This window comes from Lineus longissimus, chromosome 1 (genome assembly GCF_910592395.1).
Source record: "Lineus longissimus chromosome 1, tnLinLong1.2, whole genome shotgun sequence".
NCBI lineage: Eukaryota > Metazoa > Nemertea > Pilidiophora > Heteronemertea > Lineidae > Lineus > Lineus longissimus.
In genome coordinates this window covers 18,509,880-18,517,459 of record NC_088308.1, presented here as the reverse complement: position 1 = coordinate 18,517,459, position 7,580 = coordinate 18,509,880, and the positions used below count along the sequence as shown (strand labels likewise).

Here is a 7,580-nt window from a genome sequence, read left to right as displayed (position 1 = left end):
AGATTAAATTTCACCTTGGACATTGTCTGCAGCTCTAATCTAACAATGTAACACCATAAACACTAAAGCAAACAAAATTACACTTGCATAGTTTACAATTTTATTCTTAATTGAAATTTACAACAATGACATGTTGTAGGCCTAATGGGGCCTGCTCATGGTAAAAAGGAATCACGGAGCTGACCCAAGTGATTATGATCTACAGTCGAAGACCAATATCAGGGAGCATCAGGACAGGACAGTTACACCAAAATGCCGACTCTTCATTTCATTTGTAAATCAGTGTTAATTATTTTATCATGTTCAGTGGACCCAGTCAAACAGAGTCCAGGTTAATGCAACTGACCCCATGGACTTTAATAACTGAAAACAACTACATCTAGGTCACTATACTACCTAAGCTACAGTGGCTGCAATACCAAGACGTTGGTTCCTTGCTTGAGAAGGAACTCCACTGCCTATTCACATCTGTATTTGTATCCTTGAACAGTGAAAAATGTACTGTTCTTTCTACCCAAGAGAACCGAGGTAAAACGACCAACACGAATTTACAATTGACACGAAAGAGTAAACAGTTTGAAAGAATGCCACATAAATATTAGATAATTGCCCTCTGTACTGGTGATAATCAGACTGGCCTGAAATTCTCATTATCGACCACTCCTCGGTGGAAATGAATCCAACAAAAAATGGGGTCATTGTATACAGTGGTACTGTATTACCCCGATGAGAAGCACTTTACTGATGTCCCCCACTCTCAACTAAGATATTTGTGCGCGTACCGGTTTGTCTACGGGCTGAAGTTGACGATGTACTCCTGACGGAGCCATTGGGTAAAAAGAAATGGTGCAATCTGGCTGCAAATTTTTCCCCGAGGGGCGGGATAATGATTATTTCAGACCGATCAGAGTGTCACAAGTTCAGAGCGAAATCACCTGACAGTTACATGGAGTTGCATCAAAATGCACACTCTTCATTTCATTTGTAAATAGGCATCGATTATTTTTGTTACATTCAATGGACCCAGTCCTACAATCTCTGGAAGAGCCAAGTCTGCACATAATTACAGGTATGCAGATTTGCCCGCGAGGCAGAACAGACCTGAGCATTGCCACTGCTTTAGGAGTGTAGCAACGATATTGCTTCAAAGCAAGAAATAAATCTGCACATATTTACTGGTATGCAGATATGCCAGCAAGGCATCAAAACCTTCGTAAGCCCTTAATGAGCAACTAATTTATAAAATTACAAACAGGATTTATCTTGCAACTGTACTGCTCCAAAGAAAGAGCCAAGTCTGCACATAACTACTGGTATGCAGATATGTCATTGAGGCAGACAAACCTGAACACTGCCACTGCTTCACAAGTGTAGCAGTGATATTGCTTCAAAGCAAAACTTATGTCTGCACATAATAGCTATCAAGGCAGCGATTTCTTACAATGTCATAAATGATTACATGATAAATTTATTTTTTATCAAGTAGGGTACCAGGCTTAGGATTCCCAAAGTTTCATTGGCCTAAACTTTTTCTTTGGCTCGTGGCTTTCCTGGCAGCACTTAATTGGCTCTTTAACAGCGTCTTGGCTCTTGGCTCTCAGATTAGGGCATCCCGCGGATATTCCATTGTACAATCTTTACTCTAATAACCAGATTTACAACTTTTTAGATCACATACTACAGAGCACAAACTACACAGTTTAGGTTTTAATGGGCCTGCTCATGGTTAAGTAGAATCACAGAAACTATCCTCAAATGAGCCATTGAATGTGACATGTAACAAGCAACACTAATTTACAAAGGATATGAAAGAGTTCACCGTTTGACGGAATGCCACATAACTATCAGGTAATCGCCCTCTGAACTGGTGACAATCGGACTGGCCTGAAATTCTCATTATCGTCCACTCCTCAGTAAAATCCAACTAAAATGGGGTCATTGTATACAGTGGTACTGTATTACCCCGATGAGAAGCAAGTATGTCCCCCACTCTCAGCTAAGATATTTGTGCGTGCACCGGTTTGACTACGGGCTGAAGTTGACGATGTACTCCTGACGGAGCCATTGGGTTCTTCGCCCGCTCATTGACCAAGGTATGGTGACCTGGAGACAGTGACCGGGTTAGCACTAGCTGGTCGAAGGACATATTCTAAGGCGTCCATTCGCAACTTCTCATCTTTCAGGTACTACCTATTCACGTGGACCAAGTCTTACCCAGAAACCTCCCCTTACGTAGCGTGGGGTACCAACCCACCGCAGATTCACGAGATGTGTGCGTGGTAACCAGATATCCTACACCACCCCCAGATCTCAGAACTGGTTGTGATGCTGCCCATTCGCAATAGGTTTAACCGCCGTCATGCCCCTTTGATTTTGCCATTCAACGCCACCATCGGGACACAGGCCTCAAATTGAGGGATGGGCGACAATGATTATTTCAGACCGATCAGAATGTCACAAGCCCAGAGCGAAATCACCAGACAGTTATATGGAGTTGCATCAAAATGCAGACTCTTCATTTCATTTGTAAATAGGCATCGATTATTTTTGTTACATTCAATGGACCCAGTCCTACAATCTCTGGAAGAGCCAAGTCTGCACATAATTACAGGTATGCAGATTTGCCCGCGAGGCAGAACAGACCTGAGCATTGCCACTGCTTTAGGAGTGTAGCAACGATATTGCTTCAAAGCAAGAAATAAATCTGCACATATTTACTGGTATGCAGATATGCCAGCAAGGCATCAAAACCTTCGTAAGCCCTTAATGAGCAACTAATTTATAAAATTACAAACAGGATTTATCTTGCAACTGTACTGCTCTAAAGAAAGAGCCAAGTCTGCACATAACTACTGGTATGCAGATATGTCATAACCTGAACACTGCCACTGCTTCACAAGTGTAGCAGTGATATTGCTTCAAAGCAAAACTTATGTCTGCACATAATAGCCATCAAGGCAGCGATTTCTTACAATGTCATAAATGATTACATAATAAATTTATTTTTTATCAAGTAGGGTACCTGTAGGCTTAGGATTCCCAAAGTTTCATTGGCCTAAACTTTTTCTTTGGCTCGTGGCTTTCCTGGCAGCACTTAATTGGCTCTTTAACAGCGTCTTGGCTCTTGGCTCTCAGATTAGGGCATCCCGCGGATATTCCATTGTACAATCTTTACTCTAATAACCAGATTTACAACTTTTTAGATCACATACTACAGAGCACAAACTACACATTTTAGGTTTTAATGGGCCTGCTCATGGTTAAGTAGAATCACAGAAACTATCCTCAAATGAGCCATTGAATGTGACATGTAACAAGCAACACTAATTTACAAAGGATGTGAAAGAGTTCACCGTTTGACGGAATGCCACATAACTATCAGGTAATCGCCCTCTGAACTGGTGACAATCGGACTGGCCTGAAATTCTCATTATCGTCCACTCCTCAGTAAAATCCAACTAAAATGGGGTCATTGTATACAGTGGTACTGTATTACCCCGATGAGAAGCAAGTACGTCCCCCACTCTCAGCTAAGATATTTGTGCGTGCACCGGTTTGACTACGGGCTGAAGTTGACGATGTACTCCTGACGGAGCCATTGGGTTCTTCGCCCGCTCATTGACCAAGGTATGGTGACCTGGAGACAGTGACCGGGTTAGCACTAGCTGGTCGAAGGACATATTCTAAGGCGTCCATTCGCAACTTCTCATCTTTCAGGTACTACCTATTCACGTGGACCAAGTCTTACCCAGAAACCTCCCCTTACGTAGCGTGGGGTACCAACCCACCGCAGATTCACGAGATGTGTGCGTGGTAACCAGATATCCTACACCACCCCCAGATCTCAGAACTGGTTGTGATGCTGCCCATTCGCAATAGGTTTAACCGCCGTCATGCCCCTTTGATTTTGCCATTCAACGCCACCATCGGGACACAGGCCTCAAATTGAGGGATGGGCGACAATGATTATTTCAGACCGATCAGAATGTCACAAGCCCAGAGCGAAATCACCAGACAGTTATATGGAGTTACACCAAAAGGCTGACCCCTCACTTCATTTGTAAATAGGTGTTGGATATTTTTGTCACATAATGGACCCAGTCCAACAATCTCTGGAGGGACCTTCAGTGCGGCAAATCGCATAGGTCTTTAAAAGTGAAAACAAAAAGGTCACTACACAGTAACTAAAGAATACCAGGTGTGGATATTGGGACACCCTAATCTTAGAGCCAAGAGCCGCGATAACCGTCGGTTTTTTTATAGTACAGATAGGCAGAGTACCGCTATCTCATTGCTTGAATTGGCAGATTTCAACCAAGAATTTACAAATTTGAGCAATATCATGCCTTTTTAAAACAATTTTGATTGAACTATTTGCGCAAGGCTACATGATACGGCAGGAATGACAAACAAGTGCGATTGTACACAGTGTATGAAGTGCAGACTCAATTTACACTGTACTCGCCCTATTGTATTGCCGGCATAACAAGAGTACAATAAAAAATCCTGGCATGGTAGACTGTGACATTGCTTCAAAGCAAAACTTAAGTCTGTATATAATTACTGGTGGACATTGCAATATATGACGGAATGATGTCATCAAATATTTAGGTCCTTGGCAAAGACAGGAATTCCACTGCTTTCCATTATCCCAGCAAAGAAACTGTGGATACCATTGATCATGCAGAAACCATAGATGACAGATGTCTTTTCCAGTCAGAACGGAAGGGGCCCTATCGTGTTCAAGACATCTGAACTTGGTTGATTGATCCTTGTCTATAACGCAGCTTGTTTACGAGAGATGTCACAGCACACTACCAGCTTCAGTTACCAGTGATTTTCCGTTGAGGTGCTGAAAATAAGACAATAGTTCTTTTGATTTTAATGACTTCTACAGAGACAGAGTTTTTAGAAACAGCTGCATGAAAGGCCTCTGGCTTACTAAGAGGGGGTGTCAAGTGCACAAGGACATCTCACTGTGATTGCAGTTCACTCTGGAACCTTATGCGCCAGGAACTTGCCAACAGTACTGACTAACAACTATTCAGAATGTAAAAATTTCTATTAACCCTTTAGCTCCTGTACTGCCCGTAGCCGCCCGTGTTTTTAACTCCCGCCCTGCGATAACCAAGTGGCCGAGAAGTAAAGTAACACCACAGGGCGATGCTTGGAGTGTCATCTTCATAATAAAACTCATTCCTCGGTGGGTTGCTGTACATTTTACCGAGTAATACAGGGCTATAGCGAGTTGGCGAGTCTGCTTCCTGACCCCATTCATGTATTCATGTACAGGAGACTGCCAGGTTTTGTTTTCAATCGATATTAGGTTGGATTAGCGTACATTAGGGTTTCTTTATGGATGTTTTTGATTAGGTAGGAACTTCTTATGATTCTATTGTTTACTCCACTGCCTTTTTATGAATTTTCACTATATTGCTGAGAGGGTTAATGCTGTCGATACCAGGGGGTTAAAATGAAAAGTTAGCTTCAAAATAAATATCACTTGTAGTACTTCATTTTCAACTTTTTGTATCTCTTTTGCCAAAAGTCTATACACTATGGAAATCTTCTGGGAGGTACTGGAAAAAAATTTGGAGACACCCAGGAGCTTAAGGGTTAAAGGAACACTTACAGGACAGCACTTGACCAATGTTATGACTAAAATCTGTTATAAACTTTTTGACTTATTATTCTCGTCATTCTGGACATTCTTGCTTTCTGATAAGTTATCCAGCAGGCAGGCTACAGTACATCTATCCTGCAGAGATTCACATACACACCAACCTTGTATTATAAGATTGCTTGTCCTCGCAACGACATTGTAGATTCCTTCATCATTTTCTCCAGTCAGCTGATCGCAGTGAAATCTTGTTAGTGGTGTTGGAGTTGCAACCCTCAGCACGTGAACTGATCTTGGCTTGATTACCAGGACGACGATGGTGTGGTAGTTTTTCTCTTTTCCAGTCTGTGCCATCAGATGGAGGAGCTGGAATAGGACTAAAGTTTTCATTCATAAAATTTTCTAAACAAAATAATCAATAACGCGGAACGGTCCCCTGGCTTTTCCACATCTAGATAATCATCTGCCAAATATGAAGACACTAGGTAAATGAGAAGCTGTTTTAGAAACAAGTGCCATTAGCTGCCATAAGCAGATCACTGGTATGAAGTGCAATACAGACAACCGTCACGTTTGCTCAGACTCTGTGAATAGTTGTCAGTAACTTGTTACATACATTCAGCAAGACAAAATGTTGAGAATTGTCTGCGTTGTTGTCCCGTTTCTTATGCCTAATGTTTAGGCCAACCTACCTTCAGTCCTTCACACCTTGGATTGTGTATTAATGCGATGAAATACTAAACACCATCTCCAGATAATCAGCCATGTCCACTGTCTGAGGCAATTTGATGTTGAGCAGATTTTTGTCCATTATTTGGGCAGGAATCAGGTTTAATCTATGTCAGCCAGGTTCAGAGACATGTATTTTACTTCAAGCTCTATGGGACTGCATTCTCTCTTGCCTGAATGAAGACAAGAAACTTCAATGCTGACAGCTTTTCGACTAGTTGACGGAATATGAAGAACAATTTTCTTACTCAAAATATTTGCTCCTTCAAAAGTCAACTGAATCCCTCTTCAGGATACACACACAGACCTTTATGTAAAGTACACATGTTTCTCCATGTATGTTGTATCTCTCAATCTCATCTAATCCTTGAAACCATGCACGCTGAAAAATAACTCAAACTATTGAACGTCTTGACTGCAGCCAAATTTCTTTTGATTTTTTTAAAACATGCATTGACGAGTCTTCTTCCTAACCAGCTGTCACCGTCTCACCCAGTTCTATGATCTGCATCATTGTCTCGCACAAGCTCAGATCACAGGCAAAAGGAATCATTTTAAAATGCATGCTTTACAGCAGAGTGTATTTCTCACGAAAAAACAAATATGCTACGACTCACCAAGGAGGCAAATTGGGCATCTAATTATCAGTGCCCTCTATCATGTTTATGTTGGCATCTAGTCAGTGGATATTTCCCCACGTCAAGCCAAGCTACTTGGTCCTCTTACTTTATGATGCAGAGACTCTCTTGGACAGCCCCGGATAATTCAAGTTCATATTTAAACTGAAACCAACTTCAGCTCTGTTCTTTGTGGCACTGGCAACATGGCTGGAAAGAAAAATATCTTTCTTTGTACGTGCCCAGTCCTCCTTCACAGCAGTTGTTCCAGATGCTAGTGCTTCCTAGTTAGCAATAGTTTGTCCAGACCTCTGTGGCATCCCTGTCCTCCAATCTTAAAACCTTGCTGAAACAGAAGGCGAAAACTATTAGGACGATCATAAATTTTTAAGGCTATATTACATGTTCCTGTCACTTAGTCATCCTGCTGGCATTCATCCTTTCATTATCATTTTAGCAGAGGCAGCTACCTAAAAGATATTTGGCTAGGCATCCAGCCACAGACTCGTCCTCACTGGCTTATTTTGCTGTTGCCAAGTTTGTACAGTCGGTCTGCAAGTCCAATATCGTGCCAACTTTGCATTGTCCTTGGCCCGACATCAAATTTTTGTTCC

General features: G+C 41.8%; 1 long non-coding RNA gene across 1 annotated transcript; it reads right to left on the bottom strand.

The window, feature by feature from the left end:
* Nucleotides 1-1,502: 1,502 nt before the first annotated feature.
* On the bottom strand, nt 1,503-6,723 carry LOC135493394 (uncharacterized). Its single transcript, XR_010448233.1, has 3 exons — nt 6,598-6,723; nt 5,785-5,986; nt 1,503-4,852 (listed from the first exon to the last, which is right to left on the bottom strand). It is a non-coding gene; the product is annotated as an uncharacterized LOC135493394 (long non-coding RNA).
* Nucleotides 6,724-7,580: the final 857 nt, after the last annotated feature.